The sequence below is a fragment of the Rutilus rutilus genome (assembly GCF_951802725.1).
Source record: "Rutilus rutilus genome assembly, chromosome: 23".
NCBI lineage: Eukaryota > Metazoa > Chordata > Actinopteri > Cypriniformes > Leuciscidae > Rutilus > Rutilus rutilus.
In genome coordinates, this window is record NC_140233.1 from 26,646,407 (window position 1) to 26,672,053 (window position 25,647).

At 38.7% G+C, this 25,647-nt stretch overlaps 1 long non-coding RNA gene across 2 annotated transcripts in view; it reads left to right on the forward strand.

The window, feature by feature from the left end:
* LOC311283109 overlaps positions 1-18,965 on the forward strand; it is a 96,866-nt gene extending 77,901 nt beyond the window's left edge. For both annotated transcript variants that reach the window (XR_014626012.1, XR_014626013.1), the window contains exons 3-4: positions 17,047-17,095; positions 18,431-18,965. This is a non-coding gene — a long non-coding RNA (uncharacterized lncRNA). The remainder of the gene's footprint in view (positions 1-17,046; positions 17,096-18,430) is intronic.
* Positions 18,966-25,647: the final 6,682 nt, after the last annotated feature.

Consider the following 25,647-nt stretch of genomic DNA (forward strand, 5'->3'; position numbering starts at 1 on the left):
GGCAGCCAATCTCTGTTCTAAAGCACCGAGCTTAGCGGTGTTGAGGTAGCTCAGAGGGTTATTGTCCGTATATACCACACACTTGTGTCCAAGTAAATACTCACGGAATTTCTCCGCCATTGCCCATTTAAGGGCAAGAAATTCAAGTTTCATGGAACTATAATTGGACATGTTCCTCTCCGAAGGCCTTAAACCACGACTAGCATAGGCTACTGGTCGAACTCTGCCCTCCTGTTCCTGTGACAGGACTGCTCCTAATCCGCTATAACTAGCATCCACTTCTAAGATGAATGGCAAGGAGAAGTCAGCATAAGCCAGCAAAGGAGCACTCACCAAACGTTGCTTCAGGGTATCAAAACTCTGCTGACACTCCTCTGTCCAGGCATCCTTGCAAGACCGGGCTGGGCCCTTCCCTTTAGCTCCAGTCAGATCAGCCACCAGGCGATGAAGTGGGGCAGCCATTTTGGCAAAAGATTCCACGAACCGCCTGTAATAGCTTGCGAAGCCCAGGAATGACCGAAGTTCCGAAACCTGCTGGGGAGGCTGCCAGTTAGCAACTGCCTCAATTTTCTTCGGATCGGTAGCCACCCCCTGGGCAGTAATCAAATGTCCCAAATAGTTCACCTCAGACTGAAAGAACGAACATTTCTCCAATTTGGCCTTTAAGCCTTCTTGTTGTAGACGCTTCAGGACCACCTCCAGCCGTTGCAGATGCTCAGACACTGTGGAAGAGAAGACAATAACATCCATCAGTCTCTGAAATGTACTAGGGGCATTGCACAGGCCGAAGGCCATCCTATTCCACTCATATAGCCCAAAAGGTGTGCAGAAAGCAGTCTTCATCTTGTCCTTTTCAGCCACAGGGACTTGATTGTAGCCACTAGCAAGATCCATTGTAGTGAACCACCTGGCACCTGCAAGAGCATCCAAGGATTCCTCAATTCGTGGTAATGGAAATGAATCTTTTCTGGTCTTACTGTTAAGTTGACGATAGTCAACACACATTCGCAGGCTACCATCCTTTTTCTTAACCAGGACAATGGGAGAAGCATAAGGGCTGCTACTTTCTCTAATAATTTGAGTTTCCAGCAACTGATTAATATGAGCCTTAACAGCTTCATATTCTGAGGGAGGAATGCGTCTATAACGCTGCCTAACAGGAACCTCATCAATCAAAGGAATGTCATGTGATATCAAAGTAGTACAGCCCAGATCACCATCAAGTGCTGAAAACACAGAAGAGTACTTGGATAGTAAAGCCCTGACTTGACACTGTTCTTCAGGGGTCATCGGGGACAGATCAACAGAATCTATCTTGTCTTGTAGAGAACCTACAGTCATCTGGGAAGAAACAGTGGCCTGCACACTCAATGGGACATCCTCTACACCAGGGGGTAAACTCACCACAGTTACTGGACTAATAGTACCAAGAACAGTTCGTGCATAAAGGTTAACATCCACTACTCCCACATTAATGACTGGAACATAAACCTGGCCACGAACTACCTTAACAATGGCAGGGGAGGTCAACAGACCAGCTGCTAACCCACCACTCGAAGGCTCAAATACTACAGTCAATCCAGTATGTTGCTGAGAACAAGTAGCACGAATAAACTTCATGGTGCCACCTGGTAAACAGATACACCTGCCCCCTCGAACACGAACACGGGATGAAGAACTTAAAGGGGCATTAACTTGGGCTTGATGGCACTTCTGTAAGGCTTGTTGCCAAGAATTAGGGGCATGCTGAACTAAAGCGGTTTCGAAGAGAGTCCGTCCATACTGTCCAAACAAATCGTGATAACATTCTCGAATAACATTCATGCCCAAAATACCGGAGACCTGAGTAGGAGTACCTGGAGAATCTTTAACTATGAGCACGCCACGTTTAGGAATCACTTTACCAAAGACTTCAACATCCAGCTCTAAATAGCCTATATATGGGATATCTAGGCCATTGGCAGCCTTAAGCTGCAACCAATGACAGGAGTGAAGTTTTTCCAAACCCCATGGCTCAAAGTTCTGCAAATAAAAACTTTCAGTCACCGTCGACACCATTGAGCCGGTGTCTAACAAACAGGGAACTAACACCCCACCTACACTAACAGTCACGTGGGGGCATGGGGATAATAAAGGGGCCATGTGCTCTACATCAGGAAAAACAGCATCTGAGCCAAACACATAGCATTCTGCACTGTGGCTCTGGAGCACAGAAGGTTCTAGTTTTCCTGAAAGGTAACAGAGGGCTGGGACCTTGGCAATACTAGCTGAGGGTGATGTGAGGGAGAGGGATTAACTCTCGATGACAAACTTTGAGAACTACATTCACGGGCAAAATGGCCAGGCTGTTGGCACTTCCTACAGATAACTGAACCCCTATTAATGGGACTTGCAGTAAAAGGAAGACTTCTTGGAGCATTTTGAAGCGAAGTCACACTACGGGTTAACTGATCAAGCTGTTCTTGCTGCTTTTTGAGCATCTCTTTTAGCTCTGATAACTCAGTGTTTGTAGAAGCTGGTGCGGACCCATAAACCCCATACTGCAGCCCATAAGTAGAAGATGTTGACAAACTACGACCCCCAGTACCTCTCAGCATACCCTCCCGTTCCCATCTAATGGCTTCCCCTCTAACATCAAGCAAAGTAGCCCTAGAGTGTTGGCGTACAAACTGCTTTAATTCCCTGCGAAGGGCAGAGTCCAGCACATATTCTACAAATTGGTCACGCAACAGAACATCCGAATTGGGCATACCATTTGGAGCATTTTTAATTACTTTTGACATTAAGCCAAGGAGGGCATGTGAAAATTCCTGGAGCGTCTCCCCCTCTAGTTGTCGTCGAGAGAAGAAATTCTCCTGCAAAACAATATATGAATCCGGGCAGCCATACAGCTCCGTAAGTATTTGAATAACTTTATCTGGATCATCCCGGTCTTCACTAGGCCTAAATTTTATTTCTTCCCTAGCTTCCCCCTCTAAGTGGTCATACAGAAAGTGCGCTTTATCAAAAATGGATAAGTGGCGAACACGCATACTGGCCTTTACTTCCTCTAGCCAATCAGCCAAAGAAATTCCGGTGCGGCCCCTAAAAACAGGACATTTCCTCTCCCTAGGAACATAAATCAACCTTTCCGTCACTACTGAATTACCGTTGGAGGAAGATCTCGGGCCCATGTCCAACCCCGCCCCCCTATGATTAAACTCAGAGGGCGCAACACTCGGACTTGCCTGAACCTCCAAACGTTCTTGCCGCAGGTGTTCATTATCAGCCTTAAGTTGGGCTACCAAGTCTCGCAATTGCTGCACCTCATCCTCCATAGTGACAATCTAAGTGACAGACAAAAACACACGAGAGGAAAGTACAAAACAATATTCTAATGCGCTAGCTGCTGTTCCAAACAATAAAATAAATAAAAAAAATAAATTGGTATCACAAACAAAAGTATAAGTCACGTCTCTGCTTCACACACAAAATGAAATCCTGCCGACTATACGCCAAGATTGTAACCTTTGGTTAAATATAAAAATACTCGACTACGCCACCTAGGTTCCTTCTCTACCCAGGAAAGTATAAATTAATACAAATAACCCAAAAAGAAAAGTAAACCCAAAAAAAAGAATTACAACAAAAGGAAGGACCCTGCTGGTTCGGATTGCACTGAAGACAGAGACGTGACTTTCCAAAAATATACCAAATTTATTTATTACAGGAAAAAGATCATTCACTTAAAAACATCAAAATAGGTCTCAAATACAGCTTACCAATTAATACCGACAGAAACAAGAGACCCCAATTTGACCACTTTAACAGAAGGGGAAACACAGCAAATCAGTGAATAAACCAAATATAAAGCAAGTGTCACACCAAATAAAAAGAATATAAAAAAAAAGAAAACAAATACACTCCCCCTCCTGTTAAGCCTCAATATCACAGTTCTGGCCACCAGCGGATATAACTGGCAAATGGACTTAACAAAAAAAAGAAAGTAATTACACCACTCAGTCACAGTAACATATTTCACTTCTCCATTAAGACAAATGTTAATATTGTTTGCACTGCTTTAAAATGGACCAGGCTACCAGCATAACAAGTTACTATAACTTAATAGCCCATCGAACATACATTAGGCTACGTCAGGATTTCAACACATTTCTTACGAGCAGCTCGTTAAAGAGCTCGATCGTTATAGCGGTTCAAACCGCAATATCCGCTGCCGTCAGTTGTACCAGGACCATGAAACAGTGACAAAAATAATAATAAAAAAAAAACAGCAGCTAGCGCTCTTGGGCCGCACCTGTAATAAAAACACTAATAGTAAATACATTGATTAATTTCCCCCTCCCAAAATAAGAAAACAATTATAACACTTCTTACCTCGTAGGGGAATTTAAGCTATAATAACCTTTATATTCCCTGCGCTCGCCACTTCACGCCCACGCATTCCTAATGACAAACATAGGCTATATTTAGACCATAATCTGCGATTGAGATGGGAACATACGGCAAACAACTCACCAGAGAGGCAAAGCAACTAGAAATGGGTAGCCGGTTACTTCACCACGCACAGAGAGGAATAACAATCAAACAACTCAGACAGGGTTTTTATCACGCCACTAGACACAGACGCACCCTCATAATTGCACCGCACAGGTGTACTCAATATCAACTGCGGCTCAATGCCGGTGGGCGTATCTAGTCATTTGCAATATGCAACCATTACAAGTTCCCCAATTGCAATGATCAAAACTGAACGTTAGATCATCAACCCGTCACACTTATGATGAGGCAGACCGAATGTCGAGGCATGCTAAGGATCTTCAGAAAAAGCACTATGACAAGAAAGCCAAAAGCCACATGTTCCAACCTGGTGACAGAGTGATGGTGAAAGTGTGTTATGTCGAGGGAAAACAGAAGCTGGCTGATAGGTGGGAACCACGTCCATATGTTGTGGTGAAGAAACAGCCAGGAATTCCAGTGTATGTGGTTCGTCCAGAAGATGGTGACAGGGAAAGAGTCATCCACCGAAATCTTCTGTCCCAGTGCATGTTTTTCCCAGTGAGTTCCAAGTACCTTGCCCAAGAAGAGCCTGACATGGAGAAAGTGTCTGGAATGGACTCAAGTGTTTCCGAGGAAGAAGAGGAAGTAGTGGAGACAATTGAAAGTGGAGACAGTGTTACACAGTGTACAAGTGTGGAATGGCCAGATGTTGTAGACGAAGAGCATGAACAGGATGGAATTCAATTGAAAGAGACTGTGAGTGAAAAGGAGGAACATGGGGAGCAGACGCCACTGGAAGTCTCCAATCCTGAGAGGCCCGAGAGGAGATATCCTGAGCGGAAAAGGCGCCCGCCAAATAGACTCTCCTTGGAGATACATGTCCTCCAAAGCGAGATTGACAAGGAGAAGGTAGAGAGAGGAAGGAAAGTGTGGGAAAAGGCTAAAGCGAAGAAGCAGCTCTACTTTAGCAATGCCTTTACACACACACACCCCACACAGACACTTCAAAGAGAATCGTAAGATTTAAACTGATTTAATTTTGTTTAGTGATGACTGGGGACGGCATCATTTAAAGAGGGAGTGGATGTAGGGAAGATGTAATATGTTTCTCCCAGCCTTAGGGGGGCGCTGTGTTCTATGAGTGATTTACTGTGTGAGTGAGCCCTTCTTCACATGGGTGGAGCTGTTGTTAATTCAGTTCTATTTTCCTTGTGAAAAGGTAAGATGTTCTCTGTTACATCTATTACATTTCTTTAATTATATTGTCCATCCATGTTATTTGAATAAATATATTGCTGTTAAAGATGTTAACTAACATATTTGCGCAGTTATTTGCGACGGATGGTTTTGTATTTCTGATATTATTTAATGGGTTTTACCTTCCATGTGATGGGGTATCTTTTTCTGTATATTGTATTGTGTTTAACATTTATCTGAGTATTTTGGGTTATAGTCTTTGTATTTTGGATGCATGTGACATTTAACATTAATTGTCATATGTGGAAAGTTATTTTTCCAGTCTTTGAGAACCCCTGTTATTGAAGGTTTAATATAACTGCAGCTTGAACTTTATTGTTTCATTTTGTGATATTGTATGCATTTTTATTTTTGATATTAGTAACTAACAGTTCTATTTTCCTTGTGAAAAGAAGAGCCCAATAAATAAGCTTCACTGCTGTGACGACAACGATATTTGTGTCCTCCTCATTCAACCATCATCCAAACACAACGCAGAGACATTTGGGGGAGCACACAGACGAAGAGGGTTACACAAATAAACAACTAAATACTTGAAATCGTTTAAGTTGTAGGCCCTGAATCTATAATCTATGGAAGTTTAAAGGTGCTGTATGTAACTTTTTTTATAAAATTAATCATTTTTTTATTGCCTGTCTGTGAAGGGGTTGTAATCACACATTACAATGATCCACTTGTCGTGTTTTGATATTACCTCTGAAGGCCAGTATTCCTATTTTTATGTGAAGTCTCCGGGTCGGATTTTCTGCGAAATCCACTGGATGTGACGTGCATGCGCGCTCCCGAGCCTCTCTCCTTTTTATATACAGTCTATGCGACGGCACTGCAGCTAATGACATGGAGTCTGATAAAACCAAAAAACGACCTGCCTCCAGCACAACACAGACTTCAACACAAACTCCAAAAAAATATATATATAAAAAAAAAAGTATCTGCTGAAGCTCGTCAGGCCAAACGTCACTCGGATCGACTCAGGACGAAAACACGGATCAACATTGGCAGAGCGTTTGAATTATGGAGAGACCTCCGCTTTGTTTTAGGTATAAAAACAGACCCTGAGTTGGCTTTCATCCTTTTGGACAGGTAAGCTAACAATACTTCAAAGCATGTAAAATATATTGTGATTTTGTGCTTTAGTTGGCTCAAGTTAGACATCATTAATTCGCCAGCTAACGCCGACCATTTGCTAACGTTATCTGATGTGAAATACTACAGTTGTAACTTTATGGCTTTCCACATTACATCACCAGCTAAGTGTTGGTTCTGCAAGAAAATATGACTTGGTACAAAACAACTGTTTCGTAACGTTAGGTTAGATTTATTGTCGTTATACGTAATGAAATAGCAAGGTAAAATACAACATACATGAGACATGAAATGAATACAAAAGACTGTTCCATGATAACAAAAAGTAGGTGCTTTAGGATGTTACTTTTATTTTATGTACTAGATCTACTGTCTAACGTCACTCATCCCACTACGATCATATTGTTTATAATACACATTTCCAGACACGTTCAGTAGGCCTACAGTAATATTACTTTCCTACTGTCTTATTGTTACACTGAAATTGTTCAGTCTAGTTGACTAACCGTTTTCGTTATCATTCATTGACCTATGTTGACATTGCTGATTGTGAAAGATACATGAATAGTTAGGGAAATGCCTTATGCTAGATAACACCACATGTCGGCAAAATACAGTCAATGTAACATTATCATGGTACGAGCATGGAGCATTAGTTCTACGTCAAGCTGATAAAAGTAGCCTATTATGGTAATGTTAATGTTGCAGTGGGAGTTTACATGAGTTTCCAGCATGTTGTGTGATGCTTTCTCCGTTGTGTTGAAAGTCTCAGTGTGGCCGGTAGTGAGTGCGCTCTTGAGTTTGAGCACGAGCGCTGTTGTTGCAATCTGAAACATCACCGCTAGAGGCCGCTGGATCCTACATACAGCACCTTTAACGTTTTGAATGGAATTATGGAAATAAATAAACTTTTCCATGATATTCAAATTTTTTTGGAAATGGTCTGTATAATATTATGTTACATGTTTACTTGCATCATAATAAATGAATAAAGTCTGTGAAAGGTTTGATATAGTGTAGTTTGTGATCCTCCATCAGCAGCTGCAGTTTCTCTCAGCTGTATCAGTGCAGTCACTGTGACGTCTGACTGACAGAGGTTTTTGTACGACTCTTTATCACTGTGTGAACACAGCTTTACTGTTGATATAGTGATAACTCTGACAGTAATAATCTCCTGTATCTTCAGTCTGGACTCCACTGATGGTCAGAGTAAAATCTCGTCCAGTACTTGCTGTTCCACTGCCACTGAATCTAGATGGAGTTCCAGTATAACGGCTGTTTATGCCATAAATCAGGAGTTTAGGAGCTTCTCCAGGTTTCTGCTGATACCAGTGTAATTGGCTGTAGTATATTCCTACATCTATATTACACTCTATTGTTGCTGTTTGACTCTGTTGGACAGTTTTAACTTCAGGTTGAGTCAGAGTCACTCCTCTGGATTCTGAAGAAGAGAAAAGAAAAACTATTAGTGTTTAAAACTATTATCATCATATACTTTTACAAAAACACCAAAACCACAGTCAGTTTTTACATCTTACCTTGAATAAACAGTGCAATGGTCCAGATGAAGATGTTGATTGTGTTCATTGCTGTAGTTTAGTCTTGTGTGATGATGAAGATTGTGTTGTGTTCTGCTCTCAGTCATGAAGTGTTAAACTCACAGCACTATAAACACTCTCAGAGCACTGAAGCATGTGCTGACAATGCAAAGTGACTCTCTCTATTTAAATCATTATCCTGAAGACTGTAGATCAGTCACAAACACATTATCACACAACTTCCTCATGTTGAGAAATGCTAAGCTATAATACACACATTTCTGAAGAGTCTATTGACAGAATCATACATATTATTGATTCAGTCATTATTAATATTTACATTGCACTTATTTAACAACTGACAAGGAAACTATTGATTTGAAGACATTCATATATATTAACCCTCTACTGCAAAACATTTTGATGGCACATGCTAAAAATTATTCCACATCATTTCTTGGCTCATTTGGGAACATTTTATTGATTTATTGATCATTTTCCCTCCTTCCATTGTTTGAAACAAGCATAGGTTTGTATCATGTCATATCATGTACTTGATGTAATGAGATTTCACTCCGAGTGAAGCAGTTCTTCTCTGCTGTGAAACAGAGGTGTACGTTACACTTTTTGCACATCACTTTGGGTGTTCCTGTGCACCCAGAACCCTGAATCTTCCCTTCTTGTCACACATTATTTGCCATTGTGAGGTATTGTCCAAGACATCCTTGAAAAGTACTCCTTATCGCACAACGTTGCCCTGAGGCAACAAAAAGAAAAACTGAATTTCTGAACATGCAAAATAAAAAAAACTTCATAAATCCTGGCAAAAGGCTTCTCTACACCTTCATACACACACATATTTGTTATGTACAGTTCATGTCATTTTATATAAGACTATTAAAGCAAATAATCTTGTCTTCTTCTCACACCATGTGCTCCTGTGAGCATGTGTCAGAAAAGGACAGTGATAGCGACTCCCAAACCTTATTGGCCTGTTCTTTGATACTCTTTTAATCCTTCTAACTGGTTGCAATCATTTAAAGAAACATGTACTGAACATGATCTACTGAGGGCTTAAGAAAACTTTATATATATTTTATGAAACATGTTGAACTCTAAAACTGGTAGAAATTCAAAGCCATAAATCTAAACAAGGTGTTTCTCAGATGTGAGGTTGATATCTCTAAAAATCTGCTTTCAGTGAGAGTTAGTTTGGGCGCAGTCCTGGATCTGTGATTTGCAGTAGAGTTTTTCTACAAGTTGTGGATGATGCAACGAGTGAATAATTATGCATATAAGCACAGCTTGTCTAGCGTTGTGGTGAGAACTAAAATGAGATGACAATATTGGTACAAAATACTTAATATGAATACAGTATAAAGAGCTGAATATGCCACCCCTTTAAGAATAGAGAGATGGCACACAGGTTCAGTACCACTGAGGGCAAAAAGAGACACAAGTATATTAGAAAAAGTTTATTAATACCACATTATTTGTGGGTGAATCTTAATTATAGGGACACCATAGGAAGATACATTGCAACGGTAGTTAAAAAAAAAAAAATGTATCATAATCACTGCATTTATGGTTTTAGAACATTGTTAAAGGGGTCATATAATGGTACATGCACTTTTATAAGTTGATTGTACTGAAATGTGTGTTGGCAGTGCCTGTACACAACCATCATTAAATGATAAAAATCCATCCAGTGTTTTTTTTTTATCTTATTATATGTTTTCCCCTGTCTCAAATCAAGATGTTCGATTTTGTGACGTCACACGTTCGGACGCCCCTCCCACTATTGTAGCGTTTCAACACAGACCCGCCCTCGCTCGTGAGTGAGCTGTCAATCATCATAGTCTGCTGCATAGTGCAATCATGCATAGTCATTGTTGATACGCTGGAGCACTGTCTATGAGCAGAATGGCGTCTAAGCGATTGTGGTGTTCTGTTCTTGGGTGTAATAACGAACACAGCATCATTTTGATGTTCCTAAATCCGAACCACTGAAGACGCAGTGGCTGAGTTTGTTTTCGAAGGGAATATTCCCCACGATCAACGTCAATGCTTTCATGTTTGCGCGAATCATTTCACACACCAGAACGAGGGTCAGTAAAGCTGGTTTTAATAAGAAGCTGTTTCTGGAAAAATGATTGGTACCAACTATTCATGTTCCTGCTGCACCTCCAGAAGAACAAGTGAGTGTAATGTGTTATTAACCTTTATATTAATCTTTAAATTAATCTTTGCAAATCGCTTGCTGCACGCTTCACGATGACTGCAGGTTGATGAATGAAGGTTTACACTCAGGGTACATTACGGCATGTTTTCTATGTACGACGTTCTCAATATAATTCATAATCCCACGTTTATAATGAACTTCGCGTTATGGTTATTGTGTTATGGTTATAACAAACGGTGTACGCACAGAACAGAGGGGTGGGGTGAGCAAAGCTCATTATCATTTAAAGACACATGCACTGAAACGGCGTGCTGAAAACAGAGCTGTTTTTGACCAGGTAAAATTAGTGTTTTCTTACAATACTAATGAGAATATTTAATTAAAGTATATTACAAACTTTTCATTTAGACTCTAAAGAATCATATTAGCTTGTACAAAAATGGCATTATATGACCCCTTTAAATTTTGGATAAAATGCTTGAAAATGCTTGAAATTGTAATAATATTTTTTTCCACAACAAATACCTATGTGACTGAATAGTTTGTTTATTAAATGGAGAAATAAAATGTTAGGGAGCCTAAAATGAAACCTGCGGTGCTCGCTTGTGCACGTGTGACTGCGATCTGCCGGCCTATTTCCATGTGTGACTCCGCCGTCCGCCCCCATGAAACCACTACTACAACATGCCGGGAGGTTGTCATTTCAATGAACGTTAGCTGGAAGACGCAAAATTCAAATTATGGATTAAACGGGGACAAACCCCACGAGTTGCCTCGTGTAAAGTCTGCAAAAAAATACGTGCAGCTTTTCACAATGGGCGAGTCTGCTCTCTCGAGTCACATGAAAGGTAAGTCATAAACTTTTCAATTAAGTAAACTGAAGTAGCCTACTGTACACGTTAGCGCCTATTTGTTTACGTTAATAACTGCTAACTTAGCTAGGAATTCACATTTTGTGACTGAGAGTACTTGGTGTGATGATGTAATGTAAGTATTGCATGTCAGTTATGGCACGTTCATTTGTGAAATATGCAGTGAACATAGCCAAAGTTACAGCACAGTAACTGTAACGTTAACTACCCGCAAATTAAAACCTGCAAACGTTAGTCCAGTGCATAACAACAATCGTTGATTGCTGAACAGAAATCGTGTCAGATAGAGTGTCATACAAGTAGCCGACTGTACCCACTGCGCAATGTGTCGTCGGAGTGATTTTCATGTAATTTTGGACGTCCATATTTGGTGCATTGAAGGGGGTGTTTGTGACGCCAGGCGACGTCTTTTTGATGATGCAACGAGTGAATAATTATGCATATACGCACAGCTTGTCTAGCGTTGTGGTGAGCACTAAAATGAGATGACAATATTGGTACAAAATACTTAATATGAATACAGTATAAAGAGCTGAATATGCCACCCCTTTAAGAATAGAGAGAGGGCACACAGGTTCAGTACCACTGAGGGCAAAAAGAGACACAAGTATATTAGAAAAAGTTTATTAATACCACATTATTTGTGGGTGACGTCTTTTTTCGACGTCTTCAGCACGTCTAATGTTGACGTCCGTCCACAAAAGTTTGTTTGTGGGAAGAAGGAAGGAGACGGGGTCGGCTTGCTGTGGACCGTGTGTTTTAGTATATAAGTCTTTTCCAAACAATAATCGCGCTCAGTGCGCTCAAACAATACAGCGGATTCTTTAGGCTTCTCCTCATGAGAACACTCACGCACACACACACTTCTTGTTCTCCCTGGGAATCGAACGTTATCTTACCCGTGATCTTAACGTTACAAGCGCCAGCACTCTACTGTTTGAGCTACAGCATCACACCGTTGTACGCGTCTCCAGTTATCACCTGATGCTGAGATGATCAAATGGAGTTTTTGGAAAATGATCTTAAATAATTATTACTAATCTGTATTCATATGTATTAATCATGTTGATAATAACAATGTTGATATTTGTAAATAAAAAAAATATTACATATGTAATACCGTAATGTAATATGTAATTACCGACGTGCGGAAGACGTCGAAAAAACAACCCCTTCAATGGACCGAATTTGGATGTCCAAAAATTACATGAAAATGACGTCACTCCGACGACACATTGCGCAGTGGGATAGTAATCATGTAAATTTCCTGCACCTGTCATAGACGTCCAAATGACGTCCAAAAAAATTACCCAAAAGGTCCAATGTTGAACGTCAATATGACGTCCAAGTTGGGTCATGGTTGGATGTCCAAATAGTGGACCTAGTTTGGACGTCGAATAGATGTCCAGAATTGGTCATGGACCGACGGACCCAATATAGACATGATCTGCACGTCTATCCGACGTCCATTGTTTAGTGGGTAAGATTGTGGATGGCCTTATGCAGTATTTACACTGCTCTATTCCATATGTCTTGGCAATGAAATATATATATTTTTTTTATAATAATTAATTAATATAGGCTATTTATCAGGCAGGTGCAGGCAGGTGCACTGGCAGAGTCTTCTGGGTAAAATAGAATTACAGGTTGTTGCACTGTCTCAGATTTTGTTCCTGTCTTCATATTTTCAGCCCTTGAAATTACTTCAGTTTTACACCCTGAAAATCACATTATCTGGGAAACAATATTTGTACATTAATATAATGAAAAGTATTATTCATAGGTAGCCCAAATTTTGTTGGTTGGAAGACAAACATGTAAATATGACTGAACCATTACAAGTTTGTACGGCATCCACTAGATTTGGGAAAAAGTGTGAAAAGACTGACATTCAGGGTAGCGTAAACGTTGAGCAAAATCTAAGAGAGTGCAGCAACAGTTTTCCTGGATTTTGTCTGATTTGACACAGAATGACCCAGCTGCATGTCATTTGGCTCAAATCCTCCCAGTCTGTGCTACTCTCCATAGCTGTCTTACTGTATGTTATGTTATGAACCATGAAGAGATTAAACATTCAGCATGTATACAGCAACATAGTTAACTGACAACTGTCATTTTCAGCATCTTACTGATAATTGTATTGAGATAAACATAATTAATCCAAAAAATAACATTTCCCTCCTATTTTTGTTGTTATATAGGAAAAAGCATTAAGACCTGATGCGAAGTCATCTGAATACAGGTCCAGTGTTAGGTGATTTTTTTGGGCAGAAAAGCACAGCTACATCCATCAATACAACCAGCAGGGACAGTGCAGTGGAAGCAGCCGGTGGAGTAGTCCCTCTACCATCCACATCCACTCCTTCAGTCCAGTCTTCTAATCCACATCAGGCAACCAGCAAGACCACAAGCACCATAAAATCATTGACAAATACTGACAATTTGTATATATAATTTATGTATATATTTTGTTATTTATTTAATGAGTGTGGCTCAATATATTTTTAATGCACTAATGATGAGAATACAATGTATTTTAAACATACTATTTGAATTTCAAGTATATTTTTAATACATTTAATACTACATCTTTTTCACCTGGACAACGTCCCACCAGTCCTCGTTTCAGACTCTCATCCACAGACGACTGGTTTTGGGTATTTTAACTGTGTGATACATATAAGAGCACAGAACAACGGTTCATATACTAAATATTAAGTCTGCTGTTTAAAACAAATAAAGAACAAATGTAGGAGAATGTTATCATGCACACACATCATGAAACTCTGTATATTCGTGTGCGCATGTCAAAAATATATTACGATTTGAAGCTTGTGACATATAAACGCGCACATTAACCCGATCACTCGTTTAGCGTTCATGTAAACTCTACATTCAGATTCATCAATCGTAATGAATTCAGTCTGATTGAAACACAAAGTTGTTCATGTAAACGTATCTGCAGAGTTTCTGTCCAGCTCTTAACGCTGAATGTGCTCTTGGATGGTTAGATACATGATGGGCTAATGTAGAAAATAGATAACTTAGAGCAAGTGATATACTAACTTTTTATGTATGTTTTGTAAATTCCATTACGTCATTTACATGTGATAAGTTAATGATTAACTAATTATTTACGAAACATGACTATGCGTTCATAAATGATTAATAAGTGATATGTTAATTGTTAATTATTGTATGTATGTTTTGTAGATTCAGTTATAGGTAATTTACAATTGATTAGTTAATGATTAACTAGTCATATACAAAACATGACTATGCGTTTCATAAATGTTTAATAAATGTTTTTTTTTTTTGTATATATGCAGCAATTAGAGGGTGCAAAAAGTGTTGTAAATGCCTTGAATACACATACAGATCATTTGTAGGTATATGTTACACATTTACAAGTGATGAATAGTTTACACTTTAGATTAGGGGATGAAGAAAGTGTTGTAAATGACTTATTCATGCGTTTACACATCCATAACAGGTGTTGAGCACTGTAGTGTAGTGTAGTGTGTAGTGTGCACTGCAGTGTAAGTGCTGACTGGTGAGGATATAGACCGCTTCTCTGAAACACATGGAGTCTTTAACCACTGTGCACCTGATGTGAGCAAAACATACAAAAAAATGTAACATCATTTATTAAACATTTATGAAACGCATAGTCATGTTTAGTAAATGATTAGTTTTTTACAAAATTACAAAACATATAATGAACATATCACTAATTAATCATTTATGAATGATTAATTACAAAACATATAATGAACATATCACTAATTAATCATTTATGAATGATTAGTCATGCTTTTTAAATGATTAGTTAATCATTAACTTATCAATTGTAAATGACTTGTAACACAATTTACAAAACATACATAAAATGTTAGTATGTCACTTGCTAATCATTTATGAATGTTTTGTAAATGATTAGTTCATCATTAACTAATCACTTATAAATTACTTACAACTGAACGTTATTATAAAGTGTTACCCATAATCAATATCAGCACTAACTCTTATTTCATATCAAATATATTACCACTGATAAATGTATATTTTTAAAGTTTTTAGAAACTTTGAACTAAACATTGATATTGTGTAGTCTGTGATCCTCCATCAGCAGCTGCAGTTTCTCTCAGCTGTATCAGTGCAGTCACTGTGACGTCTGACTGACAGAGGTTTTTGTACGACTCTTTATCACTGTGTGAACACATTTTTACTGTTGATCCTGTGATAACTCTGACAGTAATAATCTCCTGTATCTTCAGTCTGGACTCCACTGATGGTCAGAGTAAAATCACTGCCAGATCCACTGCCACTGAATCTAGATGGAGTTCCTGACTGAAGGGTTGTTGCTCTATATATGAGGAGTTTAGGAGCTTCTCCAGGTTTCTGTGAGTACCAGTGTAAGTAATGATAAACACTAGCCACATTATACACATTACTGCTGGTTTTACAGTTTATTCTGACTTCTTCTCCTGGTTGAACTGTTATTGATGGACTCTGAGTTACAGTGATCTGTCCTCTACACTCTGAAAGAAAACACAAACAAAAATGATAAATATATATTTAACATTTTAAGAGAACTAATATTTATTGTAAAAACTGTGTTGCACAAACCTTGAACAAACAGTGCAATGGTCCAGATGAAGATGTTGATTGTGTTCATTGCTGTAGTTTAGTCTTGTGTGATGATGAAGATTGTGTTCTGCTCTCAGTCATGAAGTGTTAAACTCACAGCACTATAAACACTCTCAGAGCACTGAAGCATGTGCTGACAATGCAAAGAAGTGGGCAGGATTTACAACAGCTTGTGCTGAGAACAAACTCATAAACTCTACATAGAAGATTTTACTTTCAGAATAATGTTATTGAACCATTTAGTGATTAATTGCACATATTGATTAATTGTGAAATATTTTTGTTTATGTTTGTCAGGCTGATAAGACACTAGGTTTTGTCTGGAGAATCATGAATGTAGATAATTTTAAACATATGTCATACGCAGCAGTTTCTCTGAGTACAGTTCTGTGCTGCACCTTTACAAGCATGTTAACAATGAGAAATCAAGAACTAAATAAATCAGTTTTACTATATTTAGAGTCATAATAAAAAAAAAGTCCATTATGGTCTTTGGAATCAATGTTGACATGTTGCTATCTGGGAAATATTTTCATGATGTCTATTTTTCCCACATTTTCCACATTCATGAAGTTCATCAGGACTCATAATCAGGTCATTATATATTAAACAATGTGCATCTGAAATATTCAGAATTATTGATTCATTTATTTGAAGCTGCAGGTTTTTCTGTGAATCATGATGATTGATCTGCATATGAAGAACAGAAGCATCATTATGAGAAACTCCACAACATCATCCATGATCAAAGAGGTCAAAGGTCACCTCAGAGGTCACAGCTCATCAAATATATTTCTTTAAACAGTGTTATATCAGAAAGCATTTAGTCAAATCTGAATGAGTGAGTGTTGAGAAGAGCTGAGGATCTTCTAATATCAGTGTGTTGAAGTGTTGTTTCTCTCTCTCTGCTGGAGTGTGTGTTCACTCGAGTGGAATAGAGGTTTTTGTACGAGCGTTTCATTAGATTGTATCACTGTGGTACACATTCGGTGGAGGAACTAAACTGGTGATCGGTAAGTCTGTCTATTTAATCACCTAATAAAAAAATACAATTTAGATTTCAGAAAGTGTTTTACAGTTGAAACAAAAACAACATTTATTAATAATAATAATGATTATTAGATATTGTGGCGAAACTTTACTTGAAGCCTTTATGTATAATGCATTATAAAGGTTTCAATAATGTAGATTATAACAATTTATATATTTTTTTCATAAATTATTGTAACCAAAGTTAAAATGCATTAAAATAAAAGTTTTTTGTAATGTGTTTTAGTGTATTATAATGTTTGGAATGTGTAACAATGAATAGATAATATTATAATGTGTTATTCATGTGATCATACATGTTTTATAATGTGTATAACAATATTCAAAATACTTTTTTATATTGCAATATATATATATATAAAGGCTTTAAGTAAAGTGATTAAGTTATTCATTCAAAAAAACGGCAAAAAAATAAATAAAATTCTAAACATATTTCCACACTGTGTCTCACTATGAGTTTATTCAGTTTATTACAGGTTTGTTTTTCCTTCATTTATTTCTACACTGAGTTCATATTTAGTTCATCTTTTATTGTAGAAATCATACATGGAAAAAGAGATTTGACATCAGAATGTAAATGTTGCTCCTTTCTGTAGTTCAGTCAATGATACTGAATCTCTTTTGCTCATGTTGTGCTTATAATTCAGTGTTTTGTTCATTCTGTGTGATTCAATTGTGTTTTAACTCTGTTTGAAATTGAGTTACATTTTCAGTTCAGGTGAATATCTCAAAATGTAAGATATTTATGTTCAGAGTGAATAATTGCTGGAATTAAAGCAGTCAGATCGGCCTGATAATAGATAATCCCCTGGTTTCACAGACAGGGCTTAATACTAGTCCTAGACTAAAATGTAAGTCTGAGCTGTTTCCACTGAAATAAACTTGCACTGACTGATCTTAAAAATATATCAGTGCCTTTTTAGTTTTAAGATGCACATCGGTAATGTTTTTTTTCTAAGCATGTTTATAAAAATTACTTAAATGTCCTAATTGATCTATGGTCTAATCCTGGCTTACTCTAAGCCCTGTCTGTGAAACCGGGCCATTGTGTGTTATAACTGCTGTTACACTTATTGATTAGATCATACATGCATTTTAATGTATATAGCAGTGCATAATTAATGCATTAAAAATACTGTACAGTATGTATAAAAGCTTTAAATAAAGTGTTACTGATATTGTTTTATAATGATTGAATCTAAAACTAGAGCAGCATTATTCCTATGCTGTGAATGTGCAGTGCAGTGTGTTGTGTGTGTTGTGTGTGTGTGTGATTGTGTTGTGTTTGTCTCCTGCAGCTGGTCCCACAGTGAAGCCCTCAGTGTCTCTGCTGCCGCCCTCTTCTCTGCAGATCTCTGGAGACTCAGCCGCACTGCTCTGCCTGCTCAGCTCTTACTCTCCACAGGGGGCGCTGGTGAGCTGGACACTGGACGGGTCAGAGGTCACCGAGGGGGTTCTGACCAGCGCAGAGAGCCAGCAGGACGGCCGCTACAGCCGCAGTAGCGTCCTGACCCTCAGCAAAGCACGCTGGGAAGCGGGAGAGCTGTACGTCTGCAGAGTAACACATGATGGAGCTCCTCATGAGGTCTCGTTCCACAAGAGCTCTGAGTGCTGATGTTTCTCTCCTGAAGATGAGCCGTATCTGAGTGTCCTGTGTCAGGCAGGATTCACATGAGTCTAGTGCTGCAGCTGGAGTGATTTACAACTCAATACTGAAACTGAGTGTGTGTGTGTGTGTGTGTGTGTGTGTGTGTGTGTGTGTGTGTGTGTGTGTGTGATCTTTCAATCTGCTGTGTTTGCTGCAACATTCAATAAAGCTTCTCAACAAGTTCACTTTGTGTCTGACAACATCATTCAACTAACAGATGAAGATGCAGGTGCTTTTCAGAAGGTTGATGTAGCAGTAAATGTCAAATAAAGCTCTTGGGGTTTGAACATGGTCTCTGGAGACAGAGCTGCTCTATTCTGAGAGGATCACAATCACTCCACCCTGACAATGCAAATGGGCTTTTCAGTCTCACTCTTTGATTGGTTACATGATCTGGACTGGAACACTTTCACTTCTGCTTTAGTGAAGCAGCGCAGACAAACTGATCATTACATTTATAGGAGATTAAAAACTTTATTATAAAAAAATATCATAAAAAAGATCAAGAATCAGCCGTTCTGACACTAATTGTTACATAATCATTAAATTTGTAGGTGATGGTGTAAATATACTGTATATGAAAATGTTATGAAAAATATAATACATGAGCATAAATCAAGAATCAGCCGTTGTGACAGTAATTGTGTAAGAATGTAAAAGTTTATGTGTCTCGAATGGAAAGCATCACGTCCAGACAGCAGAAGTGACTGAATGCAGTCTGTTCAGTTTGATTGACAGGATCATATATTACACCTAAAACATGATGATCATATTGAAACACTGACTCATTCTCTTCATAAACACAAGAGTGATGTTGATTGTAATGATATAGTGTTATTAGTGTTTGAAAATACAAAAATACAAACCTGAACTAAACACTAGAGTTGGATCTAGATGGCACAGGATCAGGGGCTGATTAGCAATCAGGAATACCGGGAACAATCCCGAACAGCCGGTCCATTTCAGGCTGAACCGGACAGTGGTCAAAGAGGTTTTTTTTGAAAAAAAATGTTTATGGTGTGCGACCGGCCTGGCCGTGTGTATTTCAAACCGGGCCAAACCAATACTTTCAATCTTGAGGGGGGATACGAGCGGCCCCTGCCAACTTGGACTGATCCTCGTTTTTCCTGACATTCGATTGGCTCAAAGGCGCCGATTAAAGGAGTTTACTTTTGGTCAGGTTTGGGTTTGTGTGAATGCAACCGAGACGGACGAAAACAATGGCGAAAAGAAGAGAAAGAAATGGGTGGGGCCGAAAAAAAATGTTGGCACAAGAGGCAGCTCAATTCCCCAAATTAACAGACCTTTTCCGTAGTGAAAAGGGTGCTGTGGCAGGAGGTGCAGATGAGTATGTGATCTTGATTCTGAAACTCTCATACTGTATATTTTGTAATTGTAAATATTCTGAAGACTTTTGGAAGCAGGTTTCTATGATGGTTTTTAATACATTCTACAAAATAATTAGAATTGATGAGGCTATGATATTATTCTTGGACTGCAATACTGGCTCAGATATAATTGATAACACATTAAAGTTAATAATTCTTCTTGTGAAGTTTCATATACATAAAGCTAAAGTAGTGTCTATAACACCCTCCTTTAATTTTTTTTGTAAGGATCTTAAAATATTCTATGACTCACTGAATTCAATCACTAGAAATAAGAAGTGCATAAAAACATCTCTTATATTGAAAAAAAAAAAAAAATGTGTAGAATTTAATGTTTTACTCTGTACAGTGTAAGATCTGTTATATGTTTTCCCCAGTATCTGTTTGTCTTATGTTTGATGCATATGTTTGATATGTCTGTAAGCTTTTTTGAAAGTTGAATAAAAAATAAATAAAAAAGGAGGTGCAGATGAGGAAGGACCCATCAGCATGGACAGGACAGGTGCACGATTAGTGATGCATTTATTATACACTGAAATTATTTATATTTGCATTTAAATATAGGCATATATATTATATATTTATAGATATATTATAAACAGCAGTTTGCAGTGTGTCATCACACACAGACAACATCTCTCTATAAGCAAGGAATCTCTGTATGTCTGTATGTATATTAGCTGTTATGGTCAGTGATGGAGAGGGACAGGTTGATGATGACCCCTGCAGTCATATTGATGAGGAGGAGGAGCAGGAGGAAGGAAAGCAGCAAGAGAAAGCAGAGCAGGAGGAGGAGGAGGAGGAGGAGAATGGAGTACAAAAACAGTGACAGGTACAGTGACAGATACAGGGGCAGTGTGTGCAGGGCTGGGTAGGCAATCATATTAGGCATATCAATAAATCAATCAAAGCTTTATTAAGGACACACACACACACAAATAGAAAAATACAGCACAATATTACATATTTACATATAGGATAAAATACCAATAGGTACACATACTAGATAATAACCTGACTGAAGCACAGATTTAATTAGAAAATGTATTATTCTTAGTCATATTTATTACTGATGTTCTTCTCATGCATATGTAGCTGTACATTCAGTAAGCAGAGGCAGGGTCCAGCACAGGGGAAGCTGAGCCAGGGAGAGTTGAAAGTGAGGACACACACACACACACACACACACACACACACAATCTCTATTTTATGGGACTGCATTGTAGTTTTTGAGGATCTGAGTGGGTGTGTGTGAGTATTTGTAACTATTTTATCACTCCGACTGACTGTACACATGACATGCTGGTAGTTAGCAGTATATTGTGACTGTGTTTTTTAGGTTTAGGTTTATACTGTAGATTAGGTTTTGCTGACCTGGTTGTGTTCAGTGCAGTGGTGACTTGCTTATACAACATGAGGAGGCAGGTGTCATCCTAAAGTTTCTTGAAGGTCTTCAGCGTAATTTGATTCTCTTTATACCATAAAAACACTGTTAGAATTAAAATAACTGCAAAAAATCCTTCTGCTCGTGCACCAAGGGCACTCGCGTAAAAGGCCTCTCCATCTTAAAGTCCCGGGCTGAATTTCAGTCCCAGTACGTCCCTGCACAGGATGATCAGTCCTTTACATGCAGTCTGTAAGCAATGACATCATTACCGCATGGCACAAGCTGATTGGCTTCTGATGATCCTGCAGCCAATGAGATTGCTTGCTCAACATTTGAATAGTCTGGGTCAGTGTTTGCTGTAGGATAGTTCCTCTGAAATTCAACATCTCAAAATAATTGAACTGTGTTTTATTATTCCACACTAAACAATGTTTGATAGTCAGTAGCTTTTTATTTTACAGTCCTGTTCCCCATGTTCTTACTATGTACTTATTAAAGTAATTGAAATAACTGGGTAATAACTAGGTACTAACCCTGAACCCATGTAGTTACCTTATATTACCCAGGACTTTTCTTAGTAGGGGAGAGCAGGGCACAACCTAACACATTCACATCATGGAAAGTAGGGACACAAGTCGGTTCTGGGGCATTTTGAGTTATTCACAGATTCTGAAAGTGTATTCTCCAAGCTTTCCAACAATGTGTAACACATGGAAATCTGATAATATTTGGAGAAGTTTTGGTCATTTGAAGGTAGGCACTCAAAAAAGCTCAAAGGGGAGAAAACAGCGTCTGAAGATTGTGAAGTTCTCACCTCTCTCTCCTGCTGGGAGTGACAATAGGGCTCATTTACATCTCATTTAGATAAGCCATGCCCCCTGTAAAGCTGTAAAGCACAGGGGGGAGCAAAAAGGTCAGGAAAATGTGCCATCAAAGAAAAAAATAAAAATAAAGTTTGCAAACAGGTAATATATAAATAAATAGCATCTTAGCATCTACCGATAAAACTGTATAGGCAACTCTTGTGTACACTGTCTAGAGTTTATCTTATTTTTTATTCAATGTTCAAATCAAAAACAGGATGTGCTATGTGATATATATATATATATGAGCGATGAATCCAAGTATGAATCAGAATCAGAATAGATTTTATTGCCATTGTCAATGAAAGGTTTCACAGGCTAGGAATTTTCTTCGGTGTAGCCTACTCGTGCAACATGAAACAAACTTTTGCTAATGATAAATAATAAGCAATAAACTATTGAAATAGGCATAGGCGTAATTTGCGGGTGGGATGGGACATGTTCCCACCACTTTTTAAAACATCTCGCTACACGAATGTACCAATTTTACCAATAAATAAAACATCGCCAGTTAACTGGCAGAGCATTCATTTCGTTCGTTTTTTAAACAAGACACTAGCGCTGAAATGTGTTTGTTTTTTTTAATCAAGTGATCAAAGTGCTCGTTGCCGCTGCGATCAGTGGCGCAGATACGGTGTTTTCTCGTGTGGCTCGCGCACACACCACACTGTCTTTACTCGACGTGCGCTTTAATCCGCTGCGTTGCGGATACTCTCTATTCGTTCTGTTGAAATCACAAAACATAATGCAAACATTTGCGTGTCCCTGCTTGATATACAACCACTGATGAACATAATCGTTTTGATGAGAGAAAAAAACTATACTAGAAAAAAAAACTATATGAGGGCGGGTTTGAACTCAGACCCTCTGACACGGCTGGCGAAAGCTCTACCACTGGACCATTAAGATACACATTGGTTAAATAGGCGGATCTATGTATTGGCACTGACAACATGTATTAGGCTACATCTCATTAAACGACAAATTAAACCCCATGTAACCTACTATTTAAATCGATTGCTGGACATCGTAATGTTATTGGCGTCCATCTTCATTGAATTTTGAAATCAGATAGAGCCGGCCAGAGCGCTGCATAATAAGTAGCCACGCCGGCTTATTCAGTATGGAAATACGCACCGACAATGACACGCCCCTACTGCGTGCTAGAATCTCTGAAAAACAAGCAGATTTCAAACTCAAAATGTACGCTTTTAAATATACCAATCGTGCTATCTCAAACATGGAGAGGCTTCTTCGTGATCTCAACTAACAGATTCTGCAAAAAAACGAAAATCACCAATTTTGGAAAAAAAAAAACGCTTCTTTCTCATTTTGCTCGAAAGTTGTGCTGCCGACTTGTGTCCCTGGTTTCCGTGACGGGTCACTTTTGGTTTTGGCCCAATTATTAAATTATTAAAAAAATTATTAAGTTAGATGAATCTTTTTTAACACAAGTAACATACACATCTAATATTTTTTTCTAGGACCTTCCATTTTCATAACGGCTACTGTAGTTGCAACACGCATTTGAAAAAGTGAGGCGCTAGAGAGCACTATTCGTTTGAATGCAAAATACAATTTCACCACTAGATGGGAGAAATTCCTACACAGTGTACCTTAAAACTATAGACTTCAATGAACCCTGTGACCATAGTTGTCAGGGTACCTCAGAAAAACAGATGTGCATTGACACGTTGAAGACGCATTGAAGGTTCGTGTCTATATTTTAAATGGTTAGCCTGGTCCGGATCGGGTCCCAATCTATTACTTCGGGTCCCGGGTCTGTTTAAAGGAACACGCTGACTTTTTGGGACTTTAGCTTATTCCCCATATCCCCCAGAGTTAGATAAGTCCATACATACCCTTCTCATCTCCGTGCGTGCCGTAACTCTGTCTGACGCACCCACCGCTAGCCTAGCTTAGCACAAAGACTGGAGGTAAACGGCTCCAGCTAGCATACTGCTCCCAATGATTGGCAAAATAACGCCAACATTTTCCTATTTACATGTTGTGATTTGTATAGTCACAGCGTGTACAAATAACAAGGTCGCATGAGACACAGCCATCTTCTAACCGTATACACACTGGGAACTATATTCTCAGAAGGCGAAGCACTGCTACTTCTGCGGAGTGATTTATTCGCAGTGCCTGAGAAGCCCCGTGGTGAGGAGCAGAGAGTTCGCTCAGAGTTGGAGTAAATCACTCCGCAGAAGTAGCAGTGCTTCGCCTTCTGAGAATATAGTTCCCAGTATGTATACATTTAATCCTAGTATATGTTCCTAGTATATTTCTTGTTTAATCTTAAAGTTTTGGTGGTCAGACTCAGCGCAGAGAGCACAGAGATGATAGCAAATAAATAATGCTAACGTCAGCGGCCATGGCACTAAACGAGCAATTGTTATTATAGTTCAAAAGGGCAAACAGCCAAAGTTAACTCGGGTTGAAATGCAAATCTGCAAAGTTGCATTTGTCATCTGTCACCGTGACATCAAGTGCACTTTTGAAGCTGAAATAATAAGTGGATTAAGCTTGGAATAACGAGAGGAATAACATGGATACAACTTTCTTGTCGGAGAACTGTAATGCATCACAGTCAGTCAGGTGCAAGGAAGGGAGATGACGGGTCCAGGTCGGGTCCGGGTAGTACATTTATGGCATTTCTCGGATCTACATGGGTCCGGCCCAGCTTTTGAAATAATAGACGGGTCCGGATCGGTTCGGTGTAGCACATTACGGGTCTCTTCGGGTTCGAGCACACATCTTTGGACCCGTGTAGACCTCTAATATGCAGTGTTATTTTTTATATTTGATTACTTCATTAAATTTCTGTACCTGAACACTACAGTTAGACACCTGATCAACCCGACAAGCATTGCTTATTTTATTTGTATCTTTGCTCTATTGTATTCATTTGTGCTCTTGTTTGTTATTTGATTATTTGTTCTTATTTTCTTTGTTTTTATTTGACAACTGACCATATGCACGTAACGTTCGTAATAACTTCTGCATAATATAAGCTAGCCGGAAAACTTCCGGTGAAATGTCACTTGTTGATGTGTCGGCATCTTCAATGTTCTGAGGAAGCTTTAACAGCATCAATAGTGTAATACTTAGTTTATAATCAGAATATAGTCACTTATATAGTCAGACCTAGCATTAATTTAGTTATTCAAACGAATAAAAAGCCTCAATTGTCCTATGTTTTACTGAACATAGCACATAGCGAACT